The sequence below is a fragment of the Drosophila biarmipes genome, chromosome X, assembly GCF_025231255.1.
Source record: "Drosophila biarmipes strain raj3 chromosome X, RU_DBia_V1.1, whole genome shotgun sequence".
Lineage (NCBI taxonomy): Eukaryota > Metazoa > Arthropoda > Insecta > Diptera > Drosophilidae > Drosophila > Drosophila biarmipes.
This window is the reverse complement of record NC_066611.1, coordinates 335,907-355,919: the sequence shown is the minus strand read 5'-3', so window position 1 is coordinate 355,919 and position 20,013 is coordinate 335,907. Positions and strand designations below refer to the sequence as shown.

The 20,013-nt window shown below is 38.9% G+C and overlaps 2 non-coding genes and 1 pseudogene across 2 annotated transcripts; all 3 read right to left on the bottom strand.

Annotated features, from left to right (window-relative positions):
• Positions 1–502: 502 nt before the first annotated feature.
• Positions 503–9,940, bottom strand: LOC127010561 (large subunit ribosomal RNA; annotated as a pseudogene).
• A 402-nt stretch (positions 9,941–10,342) lies between these two features.
• LOC127010586 (5.8S ribosomal RNA) lies at positions 10,343–10,521 on the bottom strand. Its single transcript, XR_007763318.1, has one exon. It is a non-coding gene; the product is annotated as a 5.8S ribosomal RNA (ribosomal RNA).
• Positions 10,522–11,724: 1,203 nt separating this feature from the next.
• LOC127010522 (small subunit ribosomal RNA) lies at positions 11,725–13,719 on the bottom strand. Its single transcript, XR_007763278.1, has one exon. It is a non-coding gene; the product is annotated as a small subunit ribosomal RNA (ribosomal RNA).
• Positions 13,720–20,013: the final 6,294 nt, after the last annotated feature.

The following is a 20,013-nucleotide window of genomic DNA, read 5'->3' as shown; positions in this document are numbered from 1 at the left end:
GATGACGATTCATATTATTATTAGATGGTCGAGTTGTACTTATATTGATATGTTAATCAAATTGGTCTCTTACTTGAAAATCTAGACCTTAGGAATATTTTTATATTATATGTTTGCCAATCTTCGCGTCACTAATAAGATGACGATTCATATTGTTATTATTAGATGGTCGAGTTGTACTTATATTGATATGTTAATCAAATTGGTCTCTTACTTGAAAATCTAGACCTTAGGAATATTTTTATATTATATGTTTGCCAATCTTCGCGTCACTAATAAGATGACGATTCATATTGTTATTATTAGATGGTCGAGTTGTACTTATATTGATATGTTAATCAAATTGGTCTCTTACTTGAAAATCTAGACCTTAGGAATGTAATATATAAAGGATTAAAAATTCGCCACAAAGCCAAGCAAACAATCAATGCATACAAATAGATTGTTGGTTGAACTTTATATAAGAAGTTCAACACAACAAATAAATTATGCAATTTTATTATCGAATCATCAAGCAAAGGATAAGCTTCAGTGGATCGCAGTATGGCAGCTGCTCAACCACTTACAACACCTTGCCTGTTACAAAAGTCGTTTACAATTGATTCTAGGCTTTGTCATTGTATTAAATAATGCTTTTATATGTAACTAGCGCGGCATCAGGTGATCAAAGATCCTCCCAATTTACTATGTTACAAATTACATTGGCATCACATCCATTGTCGTTTAAAAAGTAAATTATAAACTTTAAATGGTTTAGAAGCCATACAATGCAAATTGCCCCTTATTTATCATTGCAGTCCAGCACGGATACGACCTTAGAGGCGTTCAGGCATAATCCAACGGACGTAGCGTCATACCACTGTTCGCTCGAACAAGTATTGTGCCATTGGTCCGTACCTGCGGTTCCTCTCGTACTACGCAGGAATGCTGTCGCAACAACGTTTTGTCATTAGTAGGGTAAAACTAACCTGTCTCACGACGGTCTAAACCCAGCTCACGTTCCCTTGCATGGGTGAACAATCCAACGCTTGGTGAATTTTGCTTCACAATGATAGGAAGAGCCGACATCGAAGGATCAAAAAGCGACGTCGCTATGAACGCTTGGCCGCCACAAGCCAGTTATCCCTATGGTAACTTTTCTGACACCTCTTGTTAAAAACTCTTTAAACCAAAAGGATCGATAGGCCGAGCTTTTGCTGTCCCTGTGTGTACTGAACACCGAGATCAAGTCAGCATTTGCCCTTTTGCTCTATGTGTGGTTTCTGTCCGCACTGAGCTGGCCTTGGGACACCTCCGTTATTATTTGAGAGATGTACCGCCCCAGTCAAACTCCCTACCTGGCAATGTCCTTGAATTGGATCATACCTGAGTAATTGGAGTTATACCAAATTTTCAAATCAAAAATACATAAATGCACCGTTTTATTAAAGAATTTGTTTGCGATTATATAACAAACTCGTGATACTTTGATCAAGAAGCTTGCATCAAAACCCAATACCATAAGATATAATAAATATATCCGTATAATGGCTAGGAAATGATACACGTTCCATTTAATCAAGTAAGTAAGGAAACAATAAGAGTAGTGGTATTTCATTGGCGATACCAAACCGAGGTCTAATATCTCCCACTTATTCTACACCTCTTATGTCTCCTTACACTGCCAGATTAGAGTCAAGCTCAAAAGGGTCTTCTTTCCCCGCTAATTATTCCAAGCCCGTTCCCTTGGCTGTGGTTTCGCTAGATAGTAGATAGGGACAGGTGTGTCTCGGATCCCTCCGAACTTATTTAACGTGACGTGTTCCGCACTGAAGGGATTACAGCCACGGCATTCTAATATACCCACAAGGGAGTATATAATGCAAGGGTCTGGGTTAAGCGCCAAACCAACGCCCTGGACTAGAAGCTATAGCTATGTACATAGCAACCACCCCAGTAGCAATTTAAGTACTTGCTTGTCGGGCAAGCACTCCCCCTTGCATAGGGGCGAGATCTATCTAAAATCTCTACTGTTCTTTGGGTCGCAGCACCCGAGTTGTATTAACGCAACATCCACGTCGAGCCCGGGGACTCTACCCGCGATATAGGTGTCAACCACAGCCACCACGAAACTCCCACTAGGGGGCCGACCTCAATGAGTAGCCTTGGAGAACCACTCAACCCGTGGCACCGAAATTTCAGGCTCGGTGGGCCTCACCCCTTCAGCTCCGACAAGCTCGGATGGGGCAACCATGTCATATTAGTCGCCTCCTACGACAAGCAATGACAAGCTGTGGCAGTATTCTTCGCCGTTGCCACACGGCAAGGGGGTTTTGGGACTATTGTCCCGGCGCCTGCGGTTCATCCCTCGTCGCTTCCATCCTACGCCTCGAGAAGGCAGCATCAGCAAAAGCTCCTAGGAGACGCATCCGTTCTGGGGTCTCGACTACTCCTGCGACGTTCCATCGTTCTTGGACTCGAACAATGCCAAGGGCATCCAAGTCACGCAAATCGCTATAGAGGCGGCACTCACATAGTACGTGAAGCCAGTCCTCACTCTCCTCTCCACATGAGCATGCGGTTGTGGTGCTGAGGGTTCTACCATGGAGGAAAGCGTTGAACGACCCGTGTCCTGTCAGCAAGAATCCGGCTCTTAAGGTGAAGACAAAGTCCTTCCTCTTGTAGACGAACGCTGCCTCTGGGAAAAACTGGCGAGTCACAAAACCGTGAGCCGCTTGGTCCCATCTGAGTTGCCACTCATTTAGCAGACATTCGTCTAGCAGAGCCATCTTGGATTTCCAGTCCAACACAGACAAGTCCTGTCCATAGAGCCAGTCGCTCTCGTCCAGGGGAACGTGCTTTCTGAGCTTAAACTTCACTGCCATCCTGTGAGCATCTAAATCCATTGGAGGAGCACCAGCAAGCACCTGCAGTGCCACCGTGGACACTGTGCGGCATACCGGTAGGCATCCTAATAGGATGGTCCTCTGGCACGAGGTGAGGAGTCTTAAGGACTTGCCCTTGCTCGCCGCCTTGTACCAGACCGAGGCACCGAAGAGTGCACAGGGGACCATGAGTCCGCTGTATATCGTCCTCTTAGCACGGGAGCTGAGCCCCCAATCGACTCGGAGCACCCGTGCTAGCCCTCCGGCAACTCCAGCCAGCCGATCTCTGAGAGCAGAGATATGCGGGAGAAAGCTCATCCGCTCGCCGACTAAGATGCCAAGGTACCGGCATTTGGTGACGTATGGCAGGCTTGCTCCAGCAAACCGTACCGTCGGTCTCCTAGTGTCTGAAAGATTCCCTTTCAGCAACATGATTGCCGTCTTGCTGGTTGACACACTCACTCCAACCTCAGCTCCCCAGGCTCCCACGATGTCCATCAACTGCTCACCCTTTCGCTCCAGATCGGCACGGGAATTCCCATCGACGAAAAGTAGCAAGTCATCTGCAAACGCGCTCAGAGCACAATGTGGCTCCAGGCGCTGAAGCAGCACATCCATCAGTAGGTTCCAAATAAATGGACCACTGACGGACCCTTGCGGGCAGCCCCGTGTAACCGACACTGTGGCCGCTTCGTAACTGCTGATGATACTGGCACTTCGACCGGAGAAATAACTTTTCCACAAGTCTATCTCTCGACAGCCGACGTCGATAAGCCGATCCAGCACCGCGTTCCACTCAACATTGTCGAAGGCACCCTTGAAATCAACAAAGATTCCCAGCACCCTCCTCTCGCGGCTGGTGGAAACGGTGTTTTTAGCGTGCATCCACGCATCCTCAACGCAGCGTCCAGGCCGAAATCCAAATTGCCATCTGCAGCCATCCGGTAGCACATCCTTCAGTCGATTCACCATGATCCCTTCCAGCACCTTTCCGAACACTGGCAAAAGGCATATGCCACGATAAGAGGCAGGATCGCTCCTGTCCTTATCTGGCCCCTTTACCAGCGGTATCACTCTCGGGTGTTTCCACTCGGCAGGAAAATATCCTTCCGAGAGGCATCGAGAGTACAACTTCGTCAGGTGCTGAGGGATAGCACGCCATACCTCCTTGACGATCCCACCCGTGATGCCGTCCATTCCCGGCGATCGCCGGCTTCTCAGCTTCGCGACGCTGGTTGCCACCTCGAAGGCTTCGAGGGTCGGTGGAGCAGCAGGAGTTATACCCTCACGCACTGTGGATTCCGCAACAGGGAAGAAGTTGCGGAGGAGTATATCTGCGCAGTCGTGCCATGTCGTAAGTAGCGCGCCGTTCGACCTAAGACATCCAAGATCGGTTGTCTTTTTCCGGCCTCGGCATATTCGGTAGGCGTGCCCCCATGGATCATCCTTGTGCCGTCCCACGAAGTCCCGCCAGTTTTGTTCCTTTGTCATCAGGATAAGCTTCTTATACTGGCCTGAGGCAAGCCTTAATCCAGCGGCAAGTCGCTCAACATCGCCGGTGCCACTCCGACGAGCTGCCTGCAGCCTGCGCCTCAGTCTCCTGACCTCTTGGCGCTTGGTACTCAGTTCAGGATTCCACCATATTACGTTTCCCCTTGCTGCAGGTATCCTGCGCCCTATTACCCTGTCGCACACTTCGTGTACGATGGAGCGAAGGGCTGACACATGATCATCCAACGGCGATTCCTCCAGTTCCTCGAGACATTCAGCTACATCCCTTAGTTCTACTCTGAATCTTCGCCAACTTGCATTGGAGAGCCTCCATTGCGGTACCGGAGCTAGGCTCTCAACAGTACTGCTTGGATCTGGAGTAACCTCAACAGTGATGATGTTGTGGTCACTCAGCTCCCAGAAGTCAACTCTCCATTCGTATGTTGCCCACACACGCGCTGCTTCGTTGGTGAAGGTCACGTCGATATCACTTCTGGAGCGGTGATTATCGAACGTGAACACCTGGCTGGCCGTATTAAGCACACAGACACCGCTTGCGATGATCCACTCGTCCATGTGCTGTCCCCGTTCGCGATTCAGACGGTCTCCAGAGTTAGCTGGAGTTTTGCTGAACCACATCGGGGAAACCGCATTCGCATCAAGTCCGAGGATTGTCGGTGTCCTGCTGGCTAGCAGCAGAACCGTATCCAGGTAGTCAGTGTAGGGCTGCAGGGCAGCTGAGTACTGGCAGTATACGGAGGACAGAAAAATGGTGCCGTATTTTCCTGTGACACTCACGCACACTCCATAATCCGTCGTCAATGTCTCGATGGGCATGCAGATGGCAGACGGGTCGTCCACGATGATGGCAGCTTTCTTCCTTTTGTCAGCGAAGATTCTCATGCCTCCAGGGAGTCCAGTGAGACGCTTGCCTGCGTCCACATAGGGCTCCTGAATGAGTGCGAACAGGTGGCCAGCATCTCTCATCCGCTTTGCAAGCTCGATGACAGCGCAACGGCCTCGACCACAATTCGCTTGGATGAAGCTGAACATGTTAATGTCTAGCTTGCACCCTGGCTAGCACAGCGCTATATATCGGGCATCCACCCGAGAGCATATAGTGCCCCGAGGGTAGCCCTTTATGGCGGCAGTTACGGCAGTCCACCGCATTTTTGCACTTCGCCGCGACGTGGTCGTTCTGTCCGCACTGGCGGCAGACCTGGTTTTCTCTAGCGTACCGACACTCGCTGACTTTGTGGTCAAAACCAAGGCATCGGTGGCACGCATAGGTGCGCACTTGAGAGCGGCAGCGGTAAGAGAACCACTTGATATACACCCTCCCGCTTTCGAGAACGGCCAACGCCTGATCATCTACTTCCAGCGTCACGTTTATAGTGGCGCTGTTAGCTGCTGACCAGGGCTTGGTCGCCAGGACTACCGCCTTCTGGAACTCCTTCAGCGACATCTCCTCGAAGTTTTTCTCTTTTAACTCCATCATGAACTCATCCGGCGTCACAGTGGTGTCCACATCCTGTACCGTCACCCTGGGTTTTGCGGCAGTGTTTTTGGACACCTTAAGGCCCACCTCAGCGAATTTTGCGGAGGCAACGATTTTCGACATCTCCGCCTGCGATGGCGTGCGAATAATCGCGCCGCCCCGCTTCAACTCTCGCACCTCATGCACTCTGACGCCCAAAGCAGGCGCTACCTCTTTGCGGACCTTGTCCGCAATTTGCCTCCCTGATAAGGCCGGATCATCACATGCAACGACTGCCGACCAGGTCTCCCGGATTTTCCGCGGTGCGGCTACAGGGGCATAGGGGGCGACAGGGGCAGCAGGTGAGGCGATAAGGTGCGCGCCTCTAGCAGCGGCGGCTGCGTATGAGACGGCCGAGGCAACCGGTGTCTGCTTCTTAAGGCGGTCCTCAAGCACTCCAATCCGTATAAGGAGGGCTGCAACAACCTCCTCGTGGCGGTTGGCTACGGACTGCACCTTCACATTTGTGGCCGGGTTGGCATAGGAGACCATGAACATCCTACCGATCTCCGATCGGATGTCCCCCATCTCGGCAGCGACGGCACCATTACCTCTCCACTCCCTATCCGAGAAGGATTTTAGAGGACTGGCTGGTGCAACGAAGGTCTTCTCGTGTTCAGCATAGGATGCAGCAGCGGCGGGGGCTGCGGGAGCGGCAGGGGCTGCGGCAAGGGCAGCGACAGGGTCAGCGGCAGCGGCAGCAGCAGGGGCAGCGGCAGCGGCAGCGGCAGGGGCTGTCGCAGTGTCAGCGGCAGTTGCATCCAGTGCCATCAACTTGCACCTAGAGGCGTCCCTCAGCGGCGCTTTATTGCGCTTACCTCTGGGTCGTCCTCTGCCCCCACTGCTTCCCCTACTACTAGCACTCTCACTGCCAGAATCTCCAACATCCATTTTGGGTGGCGCCATCCGCCGGTTATCGGCAGTTCCAACCCAAAAGCTTTTCCACCAAGGACTTACCCCTTTATTATCAGCTGGTCGGAAAGCTCTATCAGCTGATCAGCTGATAAAAGTTTAGCGATGACACAAACCGCACAGCTGTTTTAGGCAAAATGTGCCTAAATAAGCCTAACGCCTCTCTCAAGAGAGCGCCTCTCTCGTGACACACGTGGCGCAATGGAAAATTTCCAATGGGAAAAACCCAATTTCACCCGGTTTCACCACTTTTACACAGGGAAAACACGCGCACTGGGTTCGCAGGCACAAAACACGAATTTTCGTGCTGTTTCTAGCTTCGTATCTGGTCTCTATCAGTCAATATTGGCTACACTCGCGGAGCGTACGGAAAACACGTCTGTTCGCACGAGCAATCTAACACCGACTGAGTAGATAGGGACAGTAGGAATCTCGTTAATCCATTCATGCGCGTCACTAATTAGATGACGAGGCATTTGGCTACCTTAAGAGAGTCATAGTTACTCCCGCCGTTGACCCGCGCTTACTTGAATTTCTTCACTTTGACATTCAGAGCACTGGGCAGAAATCACATTGTGTCAACACCCGCTAGGGCCATCACAATGCTTTGTTTTAATTAGACAGTCGGATTCCCCAAGTCCGTGCCAGTTCTGAATTGATTGTTAATTGATAATCGTTATAATTAATAAGAACTAATTGGTTTAACCCAATTAGTATTCTTAAAAATTTTAGCAAGAAAGTTCCACAATTGGCTACGTAACTAAACTATCCGGGGAACAAGTAACTAACATAAATGCTAGAAACTCTATTTACCCAGAACGAGCACATAAACCATGTTATTGTTTCCCAATCAAGCCCGACTATCTCAATCTTCAGAGCCAATCCTTATCCCGAAGTTACGGATCTAATTTGCCGACTTCCCTTACCTACATTATTCTATCGACTAGAGACTCTTCACCTTGGAGACCAGCTGCGGATATTGGTACGGCCTGTTGAGAAGTTTGCGTGTCCCCACCATAAATTTTCAAGGTCCGAGGAGAAAATATCGACACAACAGTATATGTCATGCTCTTCTAGCCCATCTACCATATCTCTCTGCGAAAGACTTCCATGGTAGTACGGCTATAAAACAGAAAAGAAAACTCTTCCGATATCTCTCGACGGCTTCTTTATGGTCGTTCCTGTTGCCAGGATGAGCACGAGGCCCATATTTAATAACAAACGGATACTCAACAGGTTACGGAATTGGAACCGTATTCCCTTTCGTTCAAAATTATTCAAGTATATTAATTTAGCTAGATTTTATATAATATATATATTTGTTTGGCATTTGTATTTTACTTGAAAATTTTCGGCTTTCGCCTTGAACTTAGGACCGACTAACTCGTGATCAACCACTGTTCACACGAAACCCTTCTCCACTTCAGTCCTCCAAGGTCTCATTCGATTATTTGCTACTACCACCAAGATCTGTACCAATGGCAGCTCCATGCAGGCTTACGCCAAACACTTCTACGCATACCATTGTACCTTCCTACTCACTAAAGTTTCAAAATTTATATTACAAGTAATATAAATCATCTACTTTAGCGGTAATGTATAGGTATACAACTTAAGCGCCATCCATTTTAAGGGCTAGTTGCTTCGGCAGGTGAGTTGTTACACACTCCTTAGCGGATTTCGACTTCCATGATCACCGTCCTGCTGTTTTAAGCAACCAACGCCTTTCATGGTATCTGCATGAGTTGTTAATTTGGGCACCGTAACATTACGTTTGGTTCATCCCACAGCGCCAGTTCTGCTTACCAAAAGTGGCCCACTGGGCACATTATATCATAACCTTGAACTTCATATCAAGAAAGTTAAGGTTCTTACCCATTTAAAGTTTGAGAATAGGTTAAGATCGTTTCGACCCTAAGGCCTCTAATCATTCGCTTTACCAGATAAGATTATTTTATATAATATTAAAATGCACCAGCTATCCTGAGGGAAACTTCGGAAGGAACCAGCTACTAGATGGTTCGATTGGTCTTTCGCCCCTATACTCAATTCTGACAATCGATTTGCACGTCAGAACTGTTTCGGTCTTCCATCAGGGTTTCCCCTGACTTCAACCTGATCAAGTATAGTTCACCATCTTTCGGGTCACAGCATATATGCTCAAGGTACGTTCCAGTTAGAGGCATAAATAATATAAATATCATTATACATAACTATATAGAACGCCCCGGGATTGTGTTAATTAGCTATAAATAGTTAAAAAACTAATCCCATTATTAGTCAAGTTAATTACGCTATTAGGTTTATATCCCAATAACTTGCACATATGTTAGACTCCTTGGTCCGTGTTTCAAGACGGGTCCCGAAGGTATCCTGAATCTTTCGCATTGTTAATCCTACAAGTGCATATAATAAACACAAAAATCAATGATAATTATGCCATTATATAATTCCGAAAAATTAACGCACTGTATTCATATAAATCTATCAGCACTTTATCAAATTAATAACATTTATTCTGTGTTAAAATGCAAGCAAATTAATTTGAATAAACTATAAGTTATATTTTATGATAAATTTGGTATGCTAATAGATTACAATGTCCTTATATGGAAAAAATGCACACTATTATCATAATATTGTTTAAATATTACAATTCTAATGATGAATTTTCCATAACGGATATTCAGGTTCATCGGGCTTAACCTCTAAGCAGTTTCACGTACTGTTTAACTCTCTATTCAGAGTTCTTTTCAACTTTCCCTCACGGTACTTGTTTACTATCGGTCTCATGGTTATATTTAGTTTTAGATGGAGTTTACCACCCACTTAGTGCTGCACTATCAAGCAACACGACTCTTTGGAAACATCATCTAGTAATCATTAACGTTATACGGGCCTGGCACCCTCTATGGGTAAATGGCCTCATTTAAGAAGGACTTAAATCGTTAATTTCTCATACTAGAATATTGACGCTCCATACACTGCATCTCACATTTGCCATATAGACAAAGTGACTTAGTGCTGAACTGATTTCTTTTCGCTCGCCGCTACTAAGAAAATCCTTGTTAGTTTCTTTTCCTCCCCTAATTAATATGCTTAAATTCAGGGGGTAGTCCCATATGAGTTGAGGTTGTGTATAACTTTTATATGCAATTAATTCTTTATATATAATGATAAAACATTTTATTAAATTCGTTATATTAATAATATCTGTATATAAATGGCATTTGTTTGATTTAACGAATCAACGAAGAACAATAATATTGTCAACGGTTTTCTATTTTCTAATCATTAATAAGAGACAATTCTAGATAAATTTTTATGCTAGACATTTCTCAGTATCATTTGATTGAAAAAGAAAATATTTCTCTTCGTTTTTCACATTCAAATTATTTACTAATGTGAGATAATGTTTTTCATATATTTTTTAATATTATGAATAAAATAATTAAATTATTATTATCCAATAATATACCATATGCTTATAAAATTTCATTATAAAATTTGTATAAGCAACTTAATTAGCATAGTCTTACAACCCTCAACCATATGTAGTCCAAGCAGCACTATAAAATTAATTAAAGTACATAACAGCATGGACTGCGATATGCGTTCAAAATGTCGATGTTCATGTGTCCTGCAGTTCACACGATGACGCACAGTTTGCTGCGTTCTTCATCGACCCATGAGCCGAGTGATCCACCGCTTAGAGTTTTATAAATTGGTTTCTTAATTTTGTCAAATATGTTTTTATTGAAAGAAATTAAAAATACACCATTTTACTGGCATATATCAATTCCTTCAATAAATTTATTTTTATACCTAAAACGAATGCTGCGAAATGTCTTAGTTTTATATAACCAATATATATCAAAGTATTTCTTTTTAAATTGCATTTATTGTAAATAAATATATATATATATATATTAATACTTTTTTAGCGATATAAATTGAAATTTATATAAAACATTAACCTGTATAAAACCAGGTACAACATTGTACATTTTAGGTTGTTGCATTATCCAATGTATGCGCATAACTGAGATGAACAATACATATCGCAACGCGTGTATATTATGGTCCATATACACACAGTATTTTAATTGTGTTTATATACAATAATAATTTAATATTATTATTTTAATAATTCGATTTGCTTGTTCGAATTTTTATTTGTTTGTTTTGGCTGCTTATTATTTCTCTCATATGTATTAAATACAATATATAATTTTAATATTTGCATTATTTCGATTTGCTTGTTCGAAATTTCATTTGATCTATATTAGATCATATACATTTTGGCAATTCATATTTTATTTGTATTACTATAATGTATTTATTATAATATAAACAAATATTTTATTAACGGTAAGGATATACAATAATAATTTAATATTATTATTTTAATAATTCGATTTGCTTGTTCGAATTTTTATTTGTTTGCTTTGGCTGCTTATTATTTCTCTCATATGTATTAAATACAATATATAATTTTAATATTTGCATTATTTCGATTTGCTTGTTCGAAATTTTATTTGATCTATATTAGATCTCATATACATTTTGGCAATTCATATTTTATTTGTATTATTATAATGTATTTATTATAATATAAACAAATATTTTATTAACGGTAAGGATATACAATAATAATTTAATATTATTATTTTAATAATTCGATTTGCTTGCTCGAATTTTTATTTGTTTGCTTTGGCTGCTTATTAATTTCTCTCATATGTATTAAATACAATATATAATTTTAATATTTGCATTATTTCGATTTGCTTGTTCGAAATTTCATTTGATCTATAATAGATCTCATATACATTTTGGCAATTCATATTTTATTTGTAATACTATAATGTATTTATTATAATATAAACAAATATTTTATTAACGGTAAGGATATTAAAACATTAATGATCCTTCCGCAGGTTCACCTACGGAAACCTTGTTACGACTTTTACTTCCTCTAAATAATCAAGTTCGGTCAACTTTTGCGAAACAACCGTAACACGCAAGGCGTCACAGTGATCACGTCCGGAGACCTCACTAAATAATTCAATCGGTAGTAGCGACGGGCGGTGTGTACAAAGGGCAGGGACGTAATCAATGCGAGTTAATGACTCACACTTACTGGGAATTCCAAGTTCATGTGAACAGTTTCAGTTCACAATCCCAAGCATGAAAGTGGTTCAGCGGTTTACCCGGACCTCTCGGTCTAGGAAATACACGTTGATACTTTCATTGTAGCGCGCGTGCAGCCCAGGACATCTAAGGGCATCACAGACCTGTTATTGCTCAATCTCATTATTGCTAGACGCAATTTGTCCATTTAAGAAGCTAGTGTCCTTATAATGGGACAAACCAACAGGTACGGCTCCACTTATATAAACACATTCAAACACAATAAACATTTTACTGCCACCATGAATGAAGGCTATATAAGCTTCAACACCATAATCCTGAAGATATCTATTTAATATATTTGAGTCTCGTTCGTTATCGGAATTAACCAGACAAATCACTCCACGAACTAAGAACGGCCATGCACCACCACCCATAGATTCGAGAAAGAGCTATCAATCTGTCTTACACACTTATGTTCGGACCTGGTAAGTTTTCCCGTGTTGAGTCAAATTAAGCCGCAGGCTCCACTCCTGGTGGTGCCCTTCCGTCAATTCCTTTAAGTTTCAGCTTTGCAACCATACTTCCCCCGGAGCCCAAAAGCTTTGGTTTCCCGGGAAGCGACTGAGAGAGCCATAAAAGTAGCTACACCCAATTGCTAGCTGGCATCGTTTATGGTTAGAACTAGGGCGGTATCTGATCGCCTTCGAACCTCTAACTTTCGTTCTTGATTAATGAAAACATCTTTGGCAAATGCTTTCGCTTAAGTTAGTCTTACGACGGTCCAAGAATTTCACCTCTCGCGTCGTAATACTAATGCCCCCAAACTGCTTCTATTAATCATTACCTCTTGATCTGAAAACCAATGAAAGCAGAACAGAGGTCTTATTTCATTATCCCATGCACAGAATATTCAGGCATTTGAAGCCTGCTTTAAGCACTCTAATTTGTTCAAAGTAATTGTACCGGCCCACAATAACACTCGTTTAAGAGCACTAATGCAGGTTTTTAAATAGGAGGAACATATGAAAAAATACAAGTATCTAAGCACATGTAAGAACTCCACCGGTAATACGCTTACATACATAAAGGTATAGTACTAACCACAATTGTAAGTTGTACTACCCGTATGAAGCACAAGTTCAACTACGAACGTTTTAACCGCAACAACTTTAATATACGCTATTGGAGCTGGAATTACCGCGGCTGCTGGCACCAGACTTGCCCTCCAATTGGTCCTTGTTAAAGGATTTAAAGTGTACTCATTCCAATTACAGGGCCTCGGATATGAGTCCTGTATTGTTATTTTTCGTCACTACCTCCCCGAGCTGGGAGTGGGTAATTTACGCGCCTGCTGCCTTCCTTAGATGTGGTAGCCGTTTCTCAGGCTCCCTCTCCGGAATCGAACCCTGATTCCCCGTTACCCGTTGCAACCATGGTAGTCCTAGATACTACCATCAAAAGTTGATAGGGCAGACATTTGAAAGATCTGTCGTCGGTACAAGACCATACGATCTGCATGTTATCTAGAGTTCAACCAATATAACGATCTTGCGATCGCTTGGTTTTAGCCTAATAAAAGCACATGTTCCATAAGGTTCATGTTTTAATTGCATGTATTAGCTCTAGAATTACCACAGTTATCCAAGTAACTGTTAACGATCTAAGGAACCATAACTGATATAATGAGCCTTTTGCGGTTTCACTTTTAATTCGTGTGTACTTAGACATGCATGGCTTAATCTTTGAGACAAGCATATAACTACTGGCAGGATCAACCAGAATAATGTTTTTATTCATATTTCATTCATATTTTTTGAATAGAAATTAGCAATATATATGTTGTTATAGATTTTATTTCTATCGAATACGGCCATTTTTATATAGCATTCGTATACGTTTGTTTTCCAATTTATACTTGTTTCGCCACTAATAATAACAAGTTTTTATTGATGTCAAAAAGAATCATATTCTTTATAAACACAATATTTATTTTTCATATATTTTCTTTATATATGCACATTTCATTCTAAAATATCATTTTTGTTCGACATACATAATATATTGTATCCACACATGTACAATTTTTGTTTAACCAATATAAGATATTGAGTTAATCATTTGTATTTTGACGATAAATTTAAAATTTATCTATATATATCCATATAAGTCTCTGGTAATATATAAAATAGAACCGAGTGTATATATATAATTATTACTACTATATTTATTTCTTAAATAATATACTTATATATTATTTATATATATACTCTTTATTATATATTATATAATTTCTTAAATAACTCTCTTAATAGCTATTTTTTATTATCAACAATATAAGTTGATATTAATATTGAAAATGTATTCATAATTACATTTTTATATTTCTTTGGTAGACTTTTATGTACTATTATTATTTAATAATACACATATAATATAAATCATGTTAGCCTACCTCCTAAAATTAACGATAAAATTCGGAAACAATTTGTTATTCTATGTACAATAGAAACTTGGCCTTTGTTTCAACGTTATTATCTTTGGGCTTAAAATATTAACCGCGGAGCCAAGTCTCGTATTCAAATAAATGAATAAAGAAACAAATTTGACGGATAATATCTTCTCTACTGACATATGTCAATAGCAGACGGCCGGCCCATTGACCATCCTATAGTAGTTTTTGGACACGCTGTCTCCCATTCGGGTATATTCAATTTACTTTGCCACTCACCCATATAGTGTTCTCTTATATAATAAGACAACGCACTTTTATATTCATTATATGGATATATTGCCTTCCTCATATTTGCCACACCACCTATAGTAGTTTTTGGACACGCTGTCTCCCATTCGGGTATATTCAATTTACTTTGCCACTCACCCATATAGTGTTCTCTTATATAATAAGAAAACGCACTTTTATTTTCATTATATGGATATATTGCCTTCCTCATATTTGCCACACCACCTATAGTAGTTTTTGGACACGCTGTCTCCCATTCGGGTATATTCAATTTACTTTGCCACTCACCCATATAGTGTTCTCTTATATAATAAGAAAACGCACTTTTATTTTCATTATATGGATATATTGCCTTCCTCATATTTGCCACACCACCTATAGTAGTTTTTGGACACGCTGTCTCCCATTCGGGTATATTCAATTCTCTTTGCCACTCACCCTTATAGTATTCTCTTATTTAATAAGAATACTAAAATACTTCTCATATTATAGATGTAATCTATTAACTTCTCAATATCCATACGGTTTATGTATGGTATTGACAAAATCCTATGCATTTGCATAAGATTTATTTTGCCACAATTTATAGTACTAGTGCCGCCCTCACTAGGTATAAATATCTCATTTCGCTAGTAGTGTATGGGCAAATTCTACTAGCTATTCTCATAAATATGTCACTTATATGCCATATCTATACAATTCATGCACTTTTATATGTATATTTGCTATATTATACATTATTATGCCTTATAGGTATTATACCTATAAGCCACATCCATACGATTGCTTAATATAAATATATGTATAATTTTTTATACATATTTTTTTTTTATTTATGTATGGTTTTTTATTCATATCCATATACTGTATTCACTTTTATATGGATATGATTGGCGTTTTATATAGTATTGACAAAATCATAAGTTTGACCAATACGAGGAGAGGTCCGCCAACGACCACCTCCCTATAGGTGTTTTTGGACACGCTGTCTCCCATTCGACTGCTTACTATACTAGGGGCTACCCGCTCCGTATGATATTCTCTCATATAACAAGAGAATGCAAGAAATATTCGTATTTTATGAATATAATCCATTTATTTTTCAATATCCATACGTTTTACTTAGTTTTTTGTACGGTATTGACAAAATCCTATGCATTTGCATAAGATTTATATTGCCACAATTTATAGTACTAGTGCCGCCCTCACTAGGTATAAATATCTCATTTCGCTAGTAGTGTATGGGGAAATTCTACTAGCTATTCTCATAAATATGTCACTTATATGCCATATCTATACAATTCATGCACTTTTATATGTATATTTGCTATATTATACATTATTATGCCTTATAGGTATTATACCTATAAGCCACATCCATACGATTGCTTAATATAAATATATGTATAATTTTTTATACATATTTTTTTTTTATTTATGTATGGTTTTTTATTCATATCCATATACTGTATTCAATTTTATATGGATATGATTGGCGTTTTATATAGTATTGACAAAATCATAAGTTTGACCAATACGAGGAGAGGTCCGCCAACGACCACCTCCCTATAGGTGTTTTTGGACACGCTGTCTCCCATTCGACTGCTTACTATACTAGGGGCTACCCGCTCCGTATGATATTCTCTCATATAACAAGAGAATGCAAGAAATATTCGTATTTTATGAATATAATCCATTTATTTTTCAATATCCATACGTTTTACTTAGTTTTTTGTACGGTATTGACAAAATCCTATGCATTTGCATAAGATTTATTTTGCCACAATTTATAGTACTAGTGCCGCCCTCACTAGGTATAAATATCTCATTTCGCTAGTAGTGTATGGGCAAATTCTACTAGCTATTCTCATAAATATGTCACTTATATGCCATATCTATACAATTCATGCACTTTTATATGTATATTTGCTATATTATACATTATTATGCCTTATAGGTATTATACCTATAAGCCACATCCATACGATTGCTTAATATAAATATATGTATAATTTTTTATACATATTTTTTTTTATTTATGTATGGTTTTTTATTCATATCCATATACTGTATTCACTTTTATATGGATATGATTGGCGTTTTATATAGTATTGACAAAATCATAAGTTTGACCAATACGAGGAGAGGTCCGCCAACGACCACCTCCCTATAGGTGTTTTTGGACACGCTGTCTCCCATTCGACTGCTTACTATACTAGGGGCTACCCGCTCCGTATGATATTCTCTCATATAACAAGAGAATGCAAGAAATATTCGTATTTTATGAATATAATCCATTTATTTTTCAATATCCATACGTTTTACTTAGTTTTTTGTACGGTATTGACAAAATCCTATGCATTTGCATAAGATTTATTTTGCCACAATTTATAGTACTAGTGCCGCCCTCACTAGGTATAAATATCTCATTTCGCTAGTAGTGTATGGGCAAATTCTACTAGCTATTCTCATAAATATGTCACTTATATGCCATATCTATACAATTCATGCACTTTTATATGTATATTTGCTATATTATACATTATTATGCCTTATAGGTATTATACCTATAAGCCACATCCATACGATTGCTTAATATAAATATATGTATAATTTTTTATACATATTTTTTTTTATTTATGTATGGTTTTTTATTCATATCCATATACTGTATTCACTTTTATATGGATATGATTGGCGTTTTATATAGTATTGACAAAATCATAAGTTTGACCAATACGAGGAGAGGTCCGCCAACGACCACCTCCCTATAGGTGTTTTTGGACACGCTGTCTCCCATTCGACTGCTTAGTATACTAGGGGCTGCCCGCTCCGTATGATATTCTCTCGTATAACAAGAGAATGCAAGAAATATTCGTATTTTATGAATATAATCCATTTATTTTTCAATATCCATACGTTTTACTTAGTTTTTTGTACGGTATTGACAAAATCCTATGCATTTGCATAAGATTTATTTTGCCACAATTTATAGTACTAGTGCCGCCCTCACTAGGTATAAATATCTCATTTCGCTAGTAGTGTATGGGCAAATTCTACTAGCTATTCTCATAAATGCCTTCTTTATGCCATATCTATACAATTTATGCACTTTTATATGTATATTTGCTAATATTATACATTATTATGCCTTATAGGTATTATACCTATAAGCCATATACATACGATTTCATTTTTTTATTTATATATGGTTTTGTATTTATAACCATATACCGTATTTACTTTTATAAGGATATGATTGGCGTTTTATATAGTATTGACAAAATTATAAGTTTGACAAACACTTTTTTAAGTCTTTTAGTTAAAATTGTCATTTTTAATTGACTATCTAAACACTAGATATATTTGCACATGGAGCAAAGAGTATAAAAATTGGTCGCGTCACTAATAATATCGCGATACATTTTTACTACCATCAAAATACCACATACGTTTATATGTCCTCTTTATTTAATTTGGTTTCTAAACCTCAGGAATAGTTTTAATTATATGTGCGCTCTAAGTTGAATGAATTTCTTGAATCTCTTTACTTGAATTTCTAAGACTTAAAAATATTTATAAATAGATGTCCTATTGCATAATATTTTTTTATCGCTTCACTTATAAAATAACGATCCTGCCTTTCTACCTTTGAATAAACATTCATATAAACATGGAGAAAAAAACGTTCGCGTCACTAACAGTATGTGACGATAAAATTTTGCTAACATTAAAAGGAACATATTTTTATATGTCAACTCTTAGTTGAATTGGTCTATTGCTTAAGATTCTAGACCTTAGGAATATTTTTATATTATATGTTTGCCAATCTTCGCGTCACTAAAAAGATGACGATTCATATTGTTATTATTAGATGGTCGAGTTGTACTTATATTGATATGTTAATCAAATTGGTCTCTTACTTGAAAATCTAGACCTTAGGAATATTTTTATATTATATGTTTGCCAATCTTCGCGTCACTAATAAGATGACGATTCATATTGTTATTATTAGATGGTCGAGTTGTACTTATATTGATATGTTAATCAAATTGGTCTCTTACTTGAAAATCTAGACCTTAGGAATATTTGTATATTATATGTTTGCCAATCTTCGCGTCAGTAATAAGATGACGATTCATATTGTTATTATTAGATGGTCGAGTTGTACTTATATTGATATGTTAATCAAATTGGTCTCTTACTTGAAAATCTAGACCTTAGGAATATTTTTATATTATATGTTTGCCAATCTTCGCGTCACTAATAAGATGACGATTCATATTGTTATTATTAGATGGTCGAGTTGTACTTATATTGATATGTTAATCAAATTGGTCTCTTACTTGAAAATCTAGACCTTAGGAATATTTTTATATTATATGTTTGCCAATCTTCGCGTCACTAATAAGATGACGATTCATATTGTTATTATTAGATGGTCGAGTTGTACTTATATTGATATGTTAATCAAATTGGTCTCTTACTTGAAAATCTAGACCTTAGGAATATTTTTATATTATATGTTTGCCAATCTTCGCGTCACTAATAAGATGACGATTCATATTGTTATTATTAGATGGTCGAGTTGTACTTATATTGATATGTTAATCAAATTGGTCTCTTACTTGAAAATCTAGACCTTAGGAATATTTTTATATTATATGTTTGCCAATCTTCGCGTCACTAATAAGATGACGATTCATATTGTTATTATTAGATGGTCGAGTTGTACTTATATTGATATGTTAATCAAATTGGTCTCTTACTTGAAAATCTAGACCTTAGGAATATTTTTATATTATATGTTTGCCAATCTTCGCGTCACTAATAAGATGACGATTCATATTATTATTAGATGGTCGAGTTGTACTTATATTGATATGTTAATCAAATTGGTCTCTTACTTGAAAATCTAGACCTTAGGAATATTTTTATATTATATGTTTGCCAATCTTCGCGTCACTAATAAGATGACGATTCATATTGTTATTATTAGATGGTCGAGTTGTACTTATATTGATATGTTAATCAAATTGGTCTCTTACTTGAAAATCTAGACCTTAGGAATATTTTTATATTATATGTTTGCCAATCTTCGCGTCACTAATAAGATGACGATTCATATTGTTATTATTAGATGGTCGAGTTGTACTTATATTGATATGTTAATCAAATTGGTCTCTTACTTGAAAATCTAGACCTTAGGAATGTAATATATAAAGGATTAAAAATTCGCCACAAAGCCAAGCAAACAATCAATGCATACAAATAGATTGTTGGTTGAACTTTATATAAGAAGTTCAACACAACAAATAAATTATGCAATTTTATTA